The sequence below is a fragment of the Biomphalaria glabrata genome, chromosome 18 (genome assembly GCF_947242115.1).
Source record: "Biomphalaria glabrata chromosome 18, xgBioGlab47.1, whole genome shotgun sequence".
Lineage (NCBI taxonomy): Eukaryota > Metazoa > Mollusca > Gastropoda > Planorbidae > Biomphalaria > Biomphalaria glabrata.
Genome location: NC_074728.1, coordinates 14857593 through 14876934, shown reverse-complemented (window position 1 = coordinate 14876934; position 19342 = coordinate 14857593). Strand labels below are relative to the sequence as shown.

The window sequence follows — 19342 nt, the reverse complement described above, 5'->3', positions numbered from 1 at the left end:
TTCAGAGATGTTCATATTATATAACTCTGGATGTTGAAAAAAATGAATTAACTATAGATCTAGATCTATTTTATGAATTTGAAAACAAAAAAAAAAGGGATTTTGGAGATGGTCTAATAATGGGTAGATAAAAATGTCAAAATGGCGTTCATAAATTCTAGGCAAAACTCAGTAATTGCTCGCGATAGTTATAAAGCTACAAAAATGTAATAAAAACTGTAAGAAGATATAATGTGCAAATGTATTTTAAATTAATGCACAAATTTTAAGCCTGTTGAAATATCAACCAGCTAGTAAAACAAAATATTAAAGTTTTATTTTCCAAATGTTTAACTTTATCCACTGATCTGAACCAATGATCCTCTCACTTATCTGGTACAGTTGAGACAATAGTTGTGGGGGAGAAAAAAATGGATATCTTTGCTGGATTTGACTGTCATTGGTTTCTGAAAGATAAAAAAAAAGGGTAACGACTTGAATTTGAACTCGTGGCTCATTCCTCCTCGGTCCGACGTGCTAACCACTCTGCTAGTGAGGTACTTATGACGAGAGAAGATTGTATAGTTATATATTATTCAAAGCGACGATCTATAAAGGGGACTAATTTAGCCTATTTCAGCACTTCAGTCAAGTAAAATTATTTCTTTCCCTTGTTCGAGATACCAAATAAAATAATTACTTACCAATACTTTATTTGCTAGTTGGTTAATTTTTGCAAAATGTCAGCTTGGTCCTAGATTGGATGTCGGAGAATTTACAAACTATTCATATAAAACATTAGTCTATGATCACTGACACCCAATGGACGAAACAGCCAGCGTAAACATTGCTATGTGTGAAGAAAGCGATAGAGACATTTGGTGTAAATATTTCACCGTCCTCAAAGTGTCACTCTCTTGAAAATGTCTCAATAGAAAACAGAGAAGAGGAATAATCTGGGAACATCCAAGGTGCCGAGAAAATCGCTCGTGGTAAGGAGAACTTCCTCGAAGGACTTGGTCTCACAAAAGTAGAGGTTACAGAACAATCGCTAAAGGAACCAAGACAATTCTCATTCTCGTGAAATTTTCCATTTCATTGCATTATAATTAAGATAAGCGTGGAAATATTGAGAAAAATGTTTCGACCCCTCAACAACCAGGCATCGTTTCAACAAATTAGATCTAGATTTTTTTTTTAAAAGTCAAAATTAAATAAAAAGATAATCAGAGTGAGTTCTCAAGTTCATTGTCGTCTCAGGATAATCAATTAGTGCAAGTTAAATTTTGTTTAAATATTAAGAATTAAATAAACGCTGTGTTAAAATAATGATTGATCCCAATTTATATGTCACTTTCAACACCTTCTTGCAAAATGAGCTGGACAAAAATGAACCTCAAATTAAAATTTCGTAACGAGATTGAAAAGTAAAAAAGAATTTTTATTTTCCTTGCAAGTTTAGCCCAGATAGGTAGCATAAAATAGACCTTTTATTCTTTTCAAACAAGAAAGACATTAAAAGATAGTAATTTTATTTTTTATTAGGCCCTAAACTTAAAAACCCTCTGGCTACGCTCAAGAAATTTGTTTCATAGAATAGGGGGGTTTGACCTCAAAATCCCCTGGAAAGGGATTTAAACTCAAAACACCATTTGGTTGCGCTAGCGCAAGTAATGTTTAACCCTTTAAAAATATCCAATATTATATGTGGGCCTTTGAAGTCTAAATCCGGCCTTGTAAGTGTTTAAATAGATGTAGGTTCAACTGAGATTTTGTTGCTTATTCGTTAGGCTATTTCTATAAAAATCATATGAGGTATTGAGTGTGCAGGTTGAAAACAAAAACAAAACAATATATTTAATATCAAACTATTACATAATTTAACAACTAGCTCGGGCAGTAGCCAAAGGTATAGTAGAGTCTAGGCTTAAACGTTTTGGACGCCATCTTCACATTTTCTGTCCATTATTAGACCATCTCGTCGAATCCCGTTTTTCTTTTTTTTGTGAGCGAATTTACTGATCGAAATGTCTTACTTTCCATAGAATTGTAATTTTTAATAGTTTAAAATACACGATAATTTGCGTTCAATAAAAGTGCAAAACATTTTGTCGTAGTAAGTCAAGCAGTTCATTATGAAAATGAGTCAAATCCTTAAGTTTTCGTTCTGTCAATTCCTACATGGATGTGTGGCTTAGTGGTTAAATCGTTTGTCTCTCAATCAAATTTCATTCTAGGGTCACGAGTACGAATCCTTAATAGGGCAGAGTTATGTTTCATGGTTACAAATAAACAGTTTATAAAATTATGCTTCACTCTATCATAGTATTTAACATATTCATGAAATAAATTAATAATACCAATGATGAGGGAGATCTTAAAGATAAGATGTGCACTTCAAAATATAAGTTAGTGATGGGTTAGGGTTAGGGGATACATGTACGGATAGGATTAATTGCATTTGGGAGGGAACAGATAGGTTCTTGTCCGGTCCTGAATAGCCACCACCACACCTACACATGCACATGCAACACACATAAACCACACCTACACACATGCAACATGAACCACACCTACACATGCACAATCAACACACATGAACCACACCTAAAAATGAAACACACTTACACATGCACATGCAACACACATGCACCGAACCTACACGCACATACACACGTCTGCATACAACTCATGGACCACATCTACACATGAAACACACACTAACACATGCAACACACATGAACCACACCTACACATGCACCACACCTAACCCCCAAACATATGTACAACATATTCACCACACGCACACACACACACACAAGCACACCGGCATATGTACAACACATGCTCCACATCTACCCCACACACACACACACGAAATCCGGAATATGCATCCGCATAAAAATGCACCACACCTAATTCTCCACCCTACATGTACAACACATGCACCACACCTACCCCCTCCACACACGCACACCTGCATATGCACACCTCCACTTACACACACATGCATATGTACAACACACTTATACTCACGTGCACATCTTCAACACATGCACCTCACCTACACATGAAACGCACATACGATACACATGAACTCACCTACAAATGAAACACACATATACAATAAACACACATACACACACCTATATACAACAACCCTACACATGAAACACACACATATACCACACATAATCCCCAAACATATGTACAACATATTCACTATACATAATTCCCCCCCACACACACAATCTAACCCCCCACACACGCGATCCGGTATATGTACAAGATATGCATCACACCTAGCCCCTACCGCATACAAATGCACCACACCTAACTTTCCACCCTAACCCACACACACCTACAAATGAACAACACAAACACCACACCTACCCCCTACAACATGCATAAAAACAACACATGCACAACTCCTCCACTTACACACACATGCATATCCACCACACCTAACACCACCCCCCTACTTACACTCACATGCATATGTACAACACATGCACCACACCTACCCACCCCCACTTACACACATCTGAATATGTACAACACATGCACCACACCTACACGCATATATACACGTCTGCATACAACACATGGACCACATCTACACATGAAACACCCCCCCCCCCACTTACACACATATGCATATGTACAACACACTTATACTTACGTGCACATCTTCAACACATGCACCTCACCTACACATGAAACGCATATACGACACACAGAACTACACCTACAAATGAAACACACATATACAATAAATTCACACACCTATATACAAGAACCCTACACATGAAACACACACACACATGCCCCACACCTAACCCCCAAACATATGTACAACATATTCACCACACATAATTCCCACACACACACACACACAATCTAACCCCCACATATGCAATCCGGTATATGTACAAGATATGCATCACACCTAACCCCTACCGCATACAAATGCACCACACCTAACTTTCCACCCTAACCCACACACACACCTACAAATGTACAACACAAGCACCACACCTACCCCCTACCACATGCATATAAACAACACATGCATAACTCCTCCACTTACACACACATGCATATGCACCACACCTAACACCACCCCCTACTTACACTCACATGCATATGTACAACACATGCACCACACCTACCCACCCCCACTTACACACACCTGAATATGTACAACACATGCACCACACCTACACGCATATATACACGTCTGCATACAACACATGGACCACATCTACACATGAAACACCCCCCCCACTTACACATATATGCATATGTACAACACTTTGGCGGACTAAGTATCAAAATCGGCCCGTGCATTATCATATAAACCGGCCTACAAACAGCATGTCATAACATGGGCGTAGATAGGATTTTTTCGGTGTGGGAGTCTGATTTTTTTACTCTTTTTGTGTGTATGTAATTAATCTTCATTACATTCTTACCTTTTATTTTTTGAAACGTTTTTTTTTCTACCCTTGAATACTCTCTTCCTTTAATTAGTAGAAAGACAATACTCACAGCCAATGACAGATAAGGAGTCTGAGTGAGAACGCTGTTATTAATGGAGTCCAGCGACTGGTAGAAAATGGTAACTATAGTTTTGTTTTAGTTTTCGTATTCAAGAAATTTGTTTCATAGAAAAGGGGTATTTGACCTCAAAATTCCATGGAAGGGGATTTAAACTCAAAACACCATTTGGCTGCGCTAGCGCAAGTAATGTTTAACCCTTTAAAAATATGCAATATTATATGTGGGCCTTGTAAATTTTGTAAGTCTGAATCCGGCCTTGTAAGATGTGCACTTCAAAATATAAGTTAGTGATGGGTTAGTGTTAGGGGATACATGTACGGATAGGATTAATTGCATTTGGGAGGGAACAGATAGGTTCTTGTGGGGTCCTGAATAGCCACCACACCTACACATGCACACGCAACACACATAAACCACACCTACACACATGCAACATGAACCACACCTACACATGCACATTCAACACACATGAACCACACCTAAAAATGAAACACATTTACACATGCACATGCAACAAACATTCGGGATATTCAAGATAGCTAGAGCAAAGGCTAGACAAACCATACGATCAGCCTAAAGGAATTAATTAATTATTGAATTTCAAAAAAGAAAATACAGACCCAAGCATATACTAGTCTACTTTAGGGAACTGCAGGAGAGCTACGGATATTGTGGCACCATCTACACAGACGGATCCAAAATGGATGGAAAGGTCGCGTTTGCTTGCTTCTTTTGGAACAAAACAATAGACTCCCCGATGGCTGCTCCATCTTTACTGCCGAATTGCATGCAATATCGCCGTCAAAGCATCAGAAAGGAGGAAATTTATAATCTGCTCCGACTCCAAATCTGCATCGCAAGCTTTGGGGCGGTCGAAGACTGATATTCCACTGGTACATTCTTAGCATACCAAGAGCTTCGATGACGTGGGGTTAGGAGGAAAGCCAATAAGTTACTCAAACAGAGACGCTCCTTTCGTCATAACCAGAAACCACTTTTGGGGTTACTACAAATGCTGTACTGATTCTGTCGCTCCACAGTTGACCCTGTTGGCTGATTCGCATCAATTAAAACAGGTGATAATTATCAACACGGGTTGCCAGAAGTTAGAAATGGCCGATGAAAACCTCCTTGGATTTCTACTTTTGAGTTAAGGCCATATCTTTGCTACCATTTGACTTAAAAAGAAGGATTATGTTTCAATGTACACATAGTTTCTGACTGCTGGGATACGAAATATCATTGGCGTCATTAGGGTCAGTGTCACCCGGTGCGGTCTGCTCATGTGTCACCCCTCCCCTTTTAAAAAATTCTATTTTTCCCGTTTGTTTGTTTTATATAGTTTATAATTTGATTGTTCAACAACTATAAAACGAGTGTATAAAGTTCACTGGGTTAGTGTAGCCATGTTAGGGTGTGCTATGTAAGGTGTGCTATGTCAGGTGTGTTGTCAAACAAAATACAAAGGTCACTCTCTCTAATAATTTTTTACGTCGTTTACTAAAACATTTATAAACTTTATAATATTACAGATATTAAAGCTATTATGGACATGCTATTTCCATAATCTCATGGAAATTCTTTATTCAATAAAGACTCGTAGTTAATGTCACAAAAAATGTCAAATATTCTGCTTTTATAGAAACAGCGTGTACTTTATACTTCCTTTGTTGTTTTTTTCTTTTCATCAATAATAGAGCAACGACTTTCTTTTGAAATTTATTTATAGACAGATACTCTTGTTGTCCAAAAATCCAGATGAATTCTTCATTCGTCTTTTAATATTTCAATATCATTCGAATGACACATTGTAGCTTCTAGGAATCTTCTTTTACAGAAAAAATGAAATAACATCATTACCAGAAATCCCAAATGGCCACTTATTTACTTTCCGATTGGACAAAATTTACATAAACTACATGTGGGATTTCAATAATATTTTATTCATTTGTTACACAGTGACTATTGGATGGCATCCTGCTAGTAACAAATTCAATAGATTGGATTTAAAACATTTTTTAGACGCAGCTGGTATAGTAAGGTTTCACGTCTTCCTTGTTAAATATGATATAGCATTTTAAATATTTTGATAGAATTTCATTTAAAAAATGTTGAGACGAAATGAAAAAAAAAGTAGATAGATCTATTCATTAATTGTCAAGAATATGGTCCAAGATTTTTATTTTCAGATATTCACAAAGTGAATTTTTTTATTTGGGTGTCACCCACCCTAACGGGTGTCGCCCGGTGCAGACCTCAACCCCCGCACCCCCCCTTGTGACGCCACTGCGAAATATCAAAGGTCAGGTCAGATTAAGCCACATCCAGAAATTTTCAGAACTTTGTGGGAATTTTATGCTCCATTGATCCTGCGAAATGAATTCCTAATTTATTATGTGATTATATAGAAAGCTGAATACTTTGAAAGCTATAACATATTAATTTAAGTTTAAGTGAATTGACAAAATAAAAAGTATTCCAATCTTCTACTTTGAATAACGCATTTTTAGATGAAGCTTAAAAAATAATTTAAGAAAATTCATTAACACATATGAAACTCTGATATTAAACAATATTAAAAACACAAAAACAGCAAAGCAACATATGTTTGTGTCCAGAAAAATGCTTAGTTTTTTTTTTTTTTTTTTTTTTTTGTGTATTTTTATTTTGTGATAATTCTGAAATATTATTTAAAATTTTGTAGTTATGTAACTTATGGGTTGGTCGCTACAATGGCTTCATAAGTAATGTAGGGTTCACTTTGTTAAATTTTTAGCCCACAATTTCATACCTATTTGAATTTGTAATAATTGGAATAAATTGTTTAATGTAGGCAACCAAAACAGAAGTAAAATCCGATTACATGTAAAATGGTACAGTAGGTAAGGTTATTGTCTGGGTGTTTTACAGGGTTCATCTCTAGGGTATGATGTACCTCCCCGGGCTCCCCACCTAAACAGTGTTTATTAACTTCCTGTCAGGGTTGTAATTTAATCGTGGCTTGTCTGTCTAGGCACCCCCTAACAATCTAGCAATCAATTGAGTATCAAAAGAACGAATAATATAAATAGTAACTTATACTAGTGAATAACAAGGTAGCATTTACAACTATACTTACAACTTATCCAAAGAAAACTCCATGAGCTGGCGACAAATTAATATTAAATATTCATTGGATTTTGTCTTCGCGTTTCTTCCGCAGTTTCTTCACTGTATATGATTTACAGAAGAAGGAATTCTCTTCAAGCGAACCTTTCTGGCATGCTAGTATGCTCTTCATTGCTTCGATCATATATGATTTAGTTTCCTGTGACAATTCTTTGACATCAATAAACTTTTTCATACTTTTCCCCCTCAAAGTTAAAGAGATCACACCTAACCTAACCAAGCTGTATGGAAGGTTCTGACACACTTTTATTCTGATGTTCAGCACCTGCTACAATCCCTGTCACAGGCATTCATGCCTGGCCAAAACATTTCTATGGCTCTCTGCTAACACTTCACTATTCCTTTATGAGTACATCAGATTTAGCATGTATATACGTAAGCTTGGTGGCTTGACTATTTTCAGACCTTTGTATGTTCCATAACTGATCAATATGACTAGACTTCATAATTATTTTCCGAAGCATTGAAAGTTGATTGTACAGTATGGAATTTTATTTGTAGTGTAGCTTTGTAGTAAATTCACATGTCTGCGTTGTAGTGATCTAAGCATTCTGCTTGTGTCACCACTCACATGTGGCAACTGTCTACTACCTCAAAATTAATGTCTTGCCATGCACTTTAAAGTGCACTTGTCTTCAACGACATTGATTTTCTAATTTTTATTGTATACTGGCTACTTGCAATACTAACAGGTACAATATTTTTATCACTGTGGGTATCATCGTTGCGATTAACGTTGCTTATTTTTTAGCACATTTAAAACCAATGGTTTTTCTTTTTGCAGAATTGGCATTTTGCTGGACATTCCTTTTTCGTGGTTCTGGCCGCATTTACTACATAATTTATCTGAGTTGTCTTTAACGTTAGACATTGTGTGACTTTGAACGTCTCGGCAACTAAACATTTTCACTTGGCTTAGCGAAAATCTCTTTTCACTAAGTAATATAACAGGTTTGTAAACTTCACATACTTGTTGACCTATCCACATTCCTTTGGAAGCTTCTGATATAGATCTTTTTGCATTCCTTTTCAAGTGTTTATGCCTAGAAAAATCTTAGAATATTAGGCTTAGAATTTTAGCTCAAAATTCATTTCTCTTATTACATTTATACTTCGACAAATATCAGGGGACACATTCCGTCACAGGACAGAGCTTAACAAGCGTTCTAACCCATAAAGTTTAACCCATCATCCGACAAAACGCTAGTATGAGGTCCTGAAGTTGAAACCAGTGCCAGCCGACACGAGACGGAAATGCCAGGATAGTACGGTTGTATGAAAAGCAAACTTCCAAATACTTTACAATTGGCAGTAGTTAGTCTGACTATAACATAAATATATAAATAAGACAACATTTGACCAGCATCACAGTTCAGCTACACCAATAAATACTGCTCGTCACGGAACCCGCTTTCGTGAATGTCGATAAATGTCAATCATTTCAAAATCTAATTTAGCACAAAGCCTTTTAATTAATTACTTGGCGTGTCCGTCTGGGTCCTTATACATAGTGGACACAAAGATAGGCCTCCTTCCTTCCACTATAGTTCATCGCGAACATGTACCTGACATCATTACCTGAATACAGTGGAAGCTTCTAGTAAGACTTTCACAATCACAAAGTACTTTCCCTACATTGAAACTGCCGATAAATCCAACATCTCAACTTTTTTATTGCCTATCACAGTGTTATGAAAATTATGTATCGGTTGTCGTTCATGTGTCATGTGTATTAAAGCCATATTAAGCAGACATGGTTTTTGAATCTGTTATTATTATGTTTATGACAATTTAATCAAAACTGTGATGTAAGAATTTCGAAACGGATAGGATATTTCGGCCAGAAATGTTTAACACCTCAAGCAGCAGCACTGGTATGAAACTTTGAAAAACTTTGTATCAGTAGTATCTATAGATAATCTTGATACTAGGAAACTACTGATAAAATATATCTCTTGCTGTACACCAAATGATACTTGATAAAGAGACATTTGATAAAGCAATCTAAATGGCATCTACAACCAAAGGTTAGCTACTTGCAAACAAGAGCATGGTCAAACGCTAGACAACATGCAGAAATAAAGAATTTTATCCAAAGATTTACACCAAAATCTCTTTATTCCTTTCGATTGGGAGCGCAAAGGCTCTTAGCCTAGCAAACTGTACCCCAGTTGTTACAAATTCTCGCAGGATTCCACCTTCTAATACAAAAAGAAATTCAATAACTGATAATATGAGAATATTGAACCATCTAAGTCTCCCTGGCGAGCACACAAGTCCTAGACACAACAAATGACAGACTAGTCAAACCATAAACCGGTTCACTTTACTAGACGCATAACCTATGCTCAGAATTGATGCTCGCAGACAAGATTTTCCAGTACTCCGTTCACAGCCTTGGAAGCATGTGGGAAACTGTATCAATTCCGTCGGATTCCGTTTGGCGTAACAACTACGTGTGATTATGTGAAGTGCTTTCAAACAAAATTACGAAGAGGAAATCTTGTTCACTTCTTAACGTCAGGAACTAAAAGATTAAATACGGCTACAACATTTGGTAAATTTGTCTTACACCTGGCACCTGGAATCGTTAGTAAATGCTTCCACTGGCCGTTTTCATTACTTCGTTTCATACGAGCAAGAATTTTTGTTGTCTCCATTTTCATTTGCTTCTGAAAATGCTGCTGGTAATGTGCAACTAGAGATGATAGAATAGCAGTTAGATTCTTTGTTGAAAGCGAAGTATAAAGAATTGGCTGCGCCAAAATTTAGTTATTTTACCTAAACGGTACGTTGAATTGTGGAAATTTGCAGCCAGAATTCTAGCTATTTTGCAAGCACTGATCTCTGTGATAATATAATGAAAGCTACAAATCACCTCACTGTTTGAGATTATCTGATCAAGATTTGTCGTCATTCATGATAGTGTCAGTCACAGTCAGTGACAAACAAACTTTCACCCGATATTTAAACCAGAAAGATGTCAAGCATCAGGACAAAGAAAAAAATGCGTAATAATACTAATTTTTAATTACCAAATCGTACTACAAATTTAGTTTACTAAGGGAGAGGTATTCCATTAATTATTGCATTCTATTGTATTGTTTCTAATTTACATAAAACTAGTAGATTTTTAGCTGCGGCCCCTCATTGTAAGTTTTGTAAGCGGCCCATACACCTTAACGAGTTTGAAATGCCTGCGATACATTTACCATTAAAATATCTGTCTTCATTCTCAATGACCATAAATTGCTGCTAGTCATCCGGGCGCTACGCGACTATTGCACTTACGTAGAGGCGAACACTGACTCAACTTTTTGAGACAATTAATATTGTTAAAATGAACAGTGTTAGGTAGAGGTCAACGTATGACCCGGTGAGTAGCTAGTGTAGCTAGTGTTCTCTGGAATGTATATAAACAAAGACAGGATGTGACGTTTCCTCACATGTTGTTCCAGAAGATACTAGCAGTGTTTGTTCAACTTTGGAAGAGCGATTAGGGACTAATCCAGAGAGCCAGAGTTAAAGTGAAAGTTGGCCGTGAGTGAGTCGTATGGAGTCGTAGGTAGAATCGTTGGTACAGTCTTCCTTACTGTTGTCTACTGTGCGAGACAGTGGAAGAGAAATGTGTACGACTCGATTCAAGTTAACTAGGGTAGAGTTAACTGGAGAGGACTACTGTCGAACTACAGTGGACTTGAGCTGTTACAGTCGATACAGTCGATGTGTACGGCTCTGATTCGGTAAACTTTACTTGGTTCAGCTTTGGGAGACCTGGAGCGACATTGGGAAGTGTGTCATTGGTCTGTGCTTTGAAATACAGCTCGATGCAAGTTGAGAAACTGACAGTCGTCTACGCTACATGTTGCAGTGTTTTTATTTGTTTTTACTAGTACATTTAGCCAGAAGATTCAGAAAAATGGATTGCCATGATTCTGTTTCAAATAATAGACATCATTTTAGATAAATTCTCTAGATTCTCATTTGCATTTCCCGATATGTCTTCCTCTACGGTTGTAATATGTCTCAATGAACTATTTGCTCCTATTTGGATTTCCAACGTACTTACAGACACAGAGGTCTACAGTCTACAGTTGCAGAATTTCCTCCACCTCTAGTAGAACCTTACAGTCCGAGACGAAACGGACTGAAGAGAGAAGAGAGAAAAGAGACTGAACTGGACTATGGAAATCTTTAGCTTTACATTTTCAGAAACTTCGAACTAAATGATGCTCTGTAGTCCATTCGGTCATTACTATGCACTGCAACTAACAAGACACCATATGAAGTGGTTGTACAGACTGTGTCCTGTCCTGCTTAAGAAGAACGTTAGATCTTCTAAATATGATCCCATAACAGAAATTTATTTAGTAACATGCAACCCTAACTATGCTGTTAACCGAACACCAAACGGTGGAGAGAATAGTCTCATTACGAATGTAATAGAATTGCACTCCAAACGACAGAGAAAATAATAAAAATGAACATAACATAAATGCTCGAATATCTGCTACAGAGAGAAACCAAAAACACACTAGACAGCAATAAAAAGAGGCAAGAAAAAGAGCCACAAAAGTTGTGAGAGAAAAAGCAGGAAGTATGAAAATTAAATAACGGAGATGGTCAGCTTATTACAGAAAATAGCAGGGTCATTGAGAGATGGGCTGAGTAAGTAATACCAACAGAATGGGAATCGGCTCTTATACCCCAAATACACAAAAAAGGATCCAATCTAAAGTGCTGTGATTACAGAGGAATCTCTTTACTAAAATGCTTGGAAAATACTGTATACTACAAAAGTGCCACGAATACAACATACAAATCAACAAATTCTACAGGAGAGAAAACATTGGTCTACAACCAAAAGGGACGATATACTGCGAACCTTGCTTATGCCGATGGCATTGCCTTATTGGGTAAAGAAACTTCTGACATAGCTAGAGCCTAAACCAAATACATGGCAATGACAAGAGACAATTAAACAGAGGGACACTACTATTTCAAACTCGAATTTGAAAATGTCCAAACTTTCAAAAGTCTAGGAAGTACAAAAAAAAACACCTATTAACAGAAATAAAGGAAAGAATAGCAACAAAACATTTTATAGCACTTCATTTACTTATCAATATCAAGGAAAACCAAGAAAATAATATAGTATAATAAGAACAGCATTAATGTATGTGAGAATCGGACACGAAGACATCTGAAATACATGGGAACGAAAAATTCTTATTAAAGTCTATAGTGCTATACAGGATGAAATAGGGGGAGGACACGCACTAACAATGAGATATATCAATTGTATGAAGACCCACCAATAATGATCGAAATAAAAAAGAACAGACTACAGTTATGACCATAATGATAACAGAGTCGAAAACCATGTCCGTTTAGTATGGCTTTAATTCACTGAATGACTACACAACACACGAGTTACAGCGCATGTAAACATAAGAATGATAACCAATACAGCATATAATTTTCATAATATTGACCCCTAGTTCAAATTGTGCTTTCTAGTATTATTGACAATGAAAGAAAACGCAGAATAATAGAGATTCAAGTAAACAAACAATGTAGAATGTTACATTCTGTAACAAATAAACATGACAAAGTAAAATTATGATCGTAAAATAAACAAATGTCATTTTGGAGAAGAGAATGGACAAATTAAATGTCAAGAGTTCTAGTAATCTGAAGAGCTTTTACACTTAGTAATTGGGCCTTGTTTTCCCTCTCAGTATCAAGCTCTGTTCCACTCTGATTCTCATTTTCTATAATGTTTTGTTCCCGCTGGAAATCCAAATACGGCAAATAGTTCATTGAGACATTTTAACAAACGTAGAGGAAGACATATCGGGACATGCAAATGCAAATGGGAATCTAGAGAATTGAATTCATCAATAATGGTAAGTAGATATTTATTTCTTGAAACAGAAGGAGAGGTCCTTTGAAAATCCATAAAACAGCCATGAAACAGGTAACTCCATTCGTAACGCAAAACGGAATACGACGGAATGATACAGTTTCTCAGTTTTCTTATCTCTGTCATTTGTGACTAGGATGTGCGCGCCACGGAAACTTATTCCTTCTCTATAGAGAAGGAATTCTATCTGGAATTTGCGAGAATTCGTAGCCACTGGAGTACAGTTTGGTAACAGATTACTAAATAGGTATCACCATCGCTGACTGGAGAATACTCAGGCACAACGAAGGTTTCTGACCATCGAAAGGAATAAAGAGATTTCGGTGCAAACATAAAATCAAGTCCAAGAATGACGTCGGAGCACAAATTGTCTAGTAGACAAAGTTTAACTCGTTTCGTTCATTTTTGAGTTCTATGTTAGCGTAGATATGTGATCCGAGATAGATGGGTTGAAGCCATAAAGATTCCTGAGGAACATGGCCGTTAGTGCTTTCACAGCTCCCAGTATCTACTAGGGCTTTCAATTGCACGATGTTGATGAAAATGCGTATCTTTTAAAAGCTGGACAGTAGCGATAGCCGACACTGTTGAAGATTTAGATTTGCATACTCTTTGAAAATGAACCACTTGATTCCATGTGGATTCCCAAGCGGGGACACTGAGAGCGAGTTGCTAAAACCTACCGCAAAAGTAACACTTGCTAGCCAATGCATTTTCATGTATGTGTGAATTGCTTACACTTTGAGGAATCGTTACATTTGGCTAGGATGTGGCCAAAGAATTGTTGAGTAGTTGCCTCGAAATTAGTTTCTATCTCTATTGAGTGCTGATAAGCCCACGACCATAATCTCCAAGAAATGTTTGATTTGTAACGTCATACCACTGATGGTATCCATAAGATATATAATAAAGAAAATCCAGATCTATCCACTATTTGAGCTGTGATTTGCAGTAAGCTAGATAATCACACAATTTTGAAATTATATTCACTAACACAAAAAAATGTTTTGTGCCACAATTTTAATTATAGTTTTAATCAATTTTATAAGAGGCTTCTAAAACATATAATGCTTTGACGTTGTATTGCCGTTGTTACTTTTTTTTTTGAAACATTATTTGAATATTAGAAAAACTGTTTTAATTGATCATTGATATTCCTAACTTTTTTTTTTTAAATTAAGATTTATATATTAATATATTTATATATTTATAAAATAAACTATTATCTAAAACCTAATTTGTTAATCAAAACATAAACGTTAGCGCAAGAACAAAGATAAAACCTACCTCAGCAGTGTAAGAATAAGAATTTCAACTTAGAAAAAAAAAAGGGGCATTCACGAAATAAATTTCTTTGTTTCTGTTCTTAAATTAAATGCAAACACTATATATGTATTTTGCCAACGTGAAATTTTTGGATTTGTTTTGTTTTAGATACCCTCATATTTACGTCCCCTACCGCCCACCATTTTTGAAAGGGCTCCAAAATCCTGAATTAGTTTAATGTTTTTTAAATCACAGCTCGTATAAACTCTGTGACTCTGTATCAATTCTGCCTCTTCCTGGATTTGCATACGATTGGTTCTTGTCTCCGACTTCGACGCGAAGTGACGACTAATATGTAGCCTTCTATAAGCGGACGAAACATCGCTCGATCATTCTGGTTGATCATGAAATCTTCGCAAAACGTTCGTGGCTAACCGCCGCAACTGATCTAGCTGATCGCGAACCAATTTATTCTTTTCCTCTGTGAGACTATTACGTGAAAATGGGTTTTTCACGAGAAAGTGCAATCAACATGGAGGAGAAATTAATTGTCTTGAAATTAGTTATTCCCACTTTCATGGAAAGAATTGGTCCCATACGTGCTCTATATTCTATAATTTTAAAATTGCTTTTTGTAGAACTGATAAATTATGACATATTTTGGGCTGTTTACACAAATCAAAACTAGCTTCATTCAATGAAAATATCTAAACAAGGGTTTTGTTTTAAATTATTACAAGCTCTACAACCCAATAGTAATACAGACTTACAAAATGCAGGAATAATTTTTGAATCGTCGCTTTTATGGTCCCCGATTTATTTTACAAATACATAGATTTCTATTTCATTGAAATTATAAAAAAAAAAAACAACTAAAGAGATCTGAATTAAACTTTCAACAAACATGCTTATGGCTTTTAAGCCATCTTAAAATACTTAAATAATTAAAAAGAACAATTTTAAGAAATTAAGAAAGAATTTATAAAAAGATTTTTTAAATTAAACTAATCTTAAATATAATCATACAGCTGCAGAATGAATATACATGTAAGATCTAAGGAGAAAAGGTAGAAGAGGAGCACCATTAAAAGGAGCATTGAAACTAAATAGTCCAACGTAAACATTTTGTATTAGCATTCTTATCGACAATCGAAACAACATAGTTACAAGAAAATTAGATGTAAAAACTAAAAGCGTATGGACCATCTAAATAACAGGAACTTTTTTTTAGGAAGAGTACAAAGGACTGGAAAGAAGCTTATGTTCCTAATTTTAAAAAAAAGAGTAAAATTGACATAGAAAACTACATACGTATCACTAACAAGCACAACGTAAAATCCTGTCATACAAAATATGTTAATAACAATTTAAACGTGTTTTTCTGAAATTATTGGTCTCATTCAGTCGTAGAACGTCTTTTGCTTTGGTGGTAGAGACGCTGGCCATTTTTTCGTATTGCCCGTTTTTCTTCCAGGGCTGTTCTTTCGCTATTTACAGCTTGGTCAATGTTACTCTCTCTTCTTCACTGATTTGAGGTCCCGTTACATCTATGTAACGGAGATGGGTGCGACCACTTTTTACTTGAGCGAGTTGTCCATAGAGGATGATTTTCGGGATGATGCGTTTGTCGTCCATCTGGCGAACATGTCCAAGCCAGCGCAAGAAGCGTTGTCTGAGGGCTGTAAAGATGCTGGGAATACCTGTTCTTGACTTGCGAAGGTCGAGGCGGCTTCCTTATGAGTTTTTTTTTTATCTCCTTCTGATCAAGGGTGGTGTTGTAGCAGGTGGTCCCATAACATTTGTTTTCTTCGTGCTAATAGTTTAGTCATACTCCTTACAGGCCTGAGAGAAGCGAGAAGTTCCGCAGCATCGTCTGCGAAAAGCATATCTCTTGAGGGTTTTTCGGGTTTTAGTTTTGGCCCTCAGTCTAGCAACATTTAGAAGTTTGCCGTTGACTCTGGAGAATTCAAACAGGGTTGGGGCCAGGACACATACTTGTATGACTCCGCTGTATCGGAGCAGGCGCCGTTAAACTGTACTGTACCCATCATATTTTGGTGGAAAGAGACAATAATGTTTAGTAGATCAAAGGCATTTGTCATGTCGATTGCGATGTACAAAGACATTCTTTGCTCTTCGCAGTTTTCCTGAAGTTGAAGAATGGAGAAAATTAATATCTATTGTGGATCTCCCTGTGGAGCAAGTTTTTGTAGCCTCACTACAAAGAGAAGAGAGAGATTCCACTGCAGTTATTGCAGTCGCTTCTGTCGCCTTAGTTCTTGTACAGGGTGATCATCTTTGCATCCCGCAGATCCTTTGGCACAGCACCTTCTTGCAAACATTTGCAAAGCAGTTCGTGTAGAGTTTGGATTAGTGTAGTTTTGCATCCGGGTGCTTCGCGGGCAGTCAACACGGTTTGTATTTCGTCTAGCTCGTTGATTGTGGGTAATTGTATGAAAGATGATATAGCCTTAAGGGCTGAGGCAGAGACTGAGCTTGTTGTGGCATAGAGTTCAGAGTAATGTTAAACCCATCTGTACATTTGTTGGCACTTGTCTGTGATAATTTCCCCTAAACTAAGATGTGCTGACTTTTTTTGGGAGGGTTCAAGAGCCTTCGTGATTTCTTCATACAGCCCACTTGAGCTGAATATTCATTGGCACAGATACTTGCTGTCCTCTGTACAGTGGCTTTAGCTACTTTTAGATTTAAATAGTTGCGTTGCATCTCTCTTTGCTCTGATGACAGGTGCTAAAATAGCTGAGTCAAACCATTTTGTTTTGTAGTTTTTCTTCCAATGATGTCCAAGGAAGTATTTTGTATGGTGGACTTGAGGTGTTCCCATTTTTCTGTTGCCGTAAAGAGACATTTTTAAACTCGCGTTCAAAAGATTCCGCAAACTGGATCTGGAGCTTATGGTGGCACATCCGATTGGGGTCTTACAGCATACCAAGGAGTGATCGGTGTCACAGTGCACTTTCGTAGGATCTGGTAAACTTGACAAATTTTAAGCACATTTTTTGATTAGGTCAGTGTTTGGAGCGAGGATGCCGCCTAGATACTGTATGTATGTGACATTTTGAGGGAGTGTAGTGAGCAAACCTAGAGGAGCCATTTGTTCATTTTAATTTACTTTTCTGACACCAAAACGCCCAATACAGTTGTCCCATGCAGAGTTGCCAGATCCAACGCGTGCATTGAGGTCGCCGAGGATGATTACTGTTCCGTATTTGGAATCTTGCTGAGAGCAGACGAAGGGTTGAACATGTCTTTGGCCTCTGGTGAACACAAAATAGGAGCGTAGACACATCAAAATTCACAATAGATATGTTAAGGTGTAGTGAAAGGAGTCGTTCCTGCACAGTTGCACTTCAGCTCTACTGTGTTCAGCAGTGTGCTCTTAACTGGGAAACCATGGCCATGTTCCCTTACTTCACTTTCGGCTTTGCATTGCCAGAAGAGGTGTAGTCTTTTTCATTGATTGAGGCAGTCAGCAAAACGAGTTTATTGAGGGTGGCAATGTCTACTTTGAGCCTGGACAGTTCATCGTTAATTACTTCTTTTACTTTCTACATTCTATGTCCGGTAAGTTTTCATTAAGTCCAGTTTGTAAAGTACGCACATTCCATGTGACCAGTTTAAGAGTGGAGCTCCTCTTTTTTTTTCTTTATGTCAACTGGTACATTGGCTTTGTGCCTGCTTTTCAGATTTTGTCCTATCCTCGAGTACCCAAACGAAGAAGACAGGCATGACGGGATAGGCTGTGGATCCCTCCCACCGACGAAAGTGGCCCCTGGCACCCTGGTCAGTGACGTAGTCAATTAAGCAAGTGAATGCCACTTTCTGTGTTTGGCCGACGCCAAAGGCGAAGCTGTAGTGTCCTCTCCAGTTTTTGGAGTTAATTCTTTGAATGAAATAATGAAAATAGGTGCTAATTCTAGTTAATAATGAGTACTAAAATTTAACAAAGTAGGGAATAATTTGGAAAAATTTGTTACTTTGATACTTTTCCATTCCAGAAACCTGTATCCCTAGTTTTCTAGTATTCTAGTTCGTTACTAGAATGTCGAGAATTCTAAGGTTTTGAAATGAGAGGCCTGAATCCTTATAAACTTTTCATTGTTTGTTTTTTGTTTTTTTTTCACAATTTGTCCCAGGAAATATAGGTCCGGATAAACCAAAAAGCTGCTAGACAAAGCTCATGTATTTTGCGAAATGAGAAACGAACTAAAATGAAGAAGGTAGTAAATGTCAAACAACCAGATGATGCAGAGTTCATACGTAGAACTGTTACGATAAGAAGTGCTGGGAATGAATTGACGAATAAAGAGTTAACAATGAAGATACCAAAATCACTAGAGTGAATTACTCCAATCTGAAGTTAACTAATTATATTTTCATCACCATTATCACTAAACGTGTGTCTCCGTTTGCTTAACG

The 19342-nt window shown here is 36.9% G+C and overlaps 1 long non-coding RNA gene across 1 annotated transcript; it reads right to left on the bottom strand.

Annotated features, from left to right (window-relative positions):
- Window positions 1-2209: 2209 nt before the first annotated feature.
- On the bottom strand, window positions 2210-5063 carry LOC129923961 (uncharacterized). Its single transcript, XR_008775931.1, has 3 exons — window positions 4988-5063; window positions 3815-4243; window positions 2210-2834 (listed from the first exon to the last, which is right to left on the bottom strand). It is a non-coding gene; the product is annotated as an uncharacterized LOC129923961 (long non-coding RNA).
- Window positions 5064-19342: the final 14279 nt, after the last annotated feature.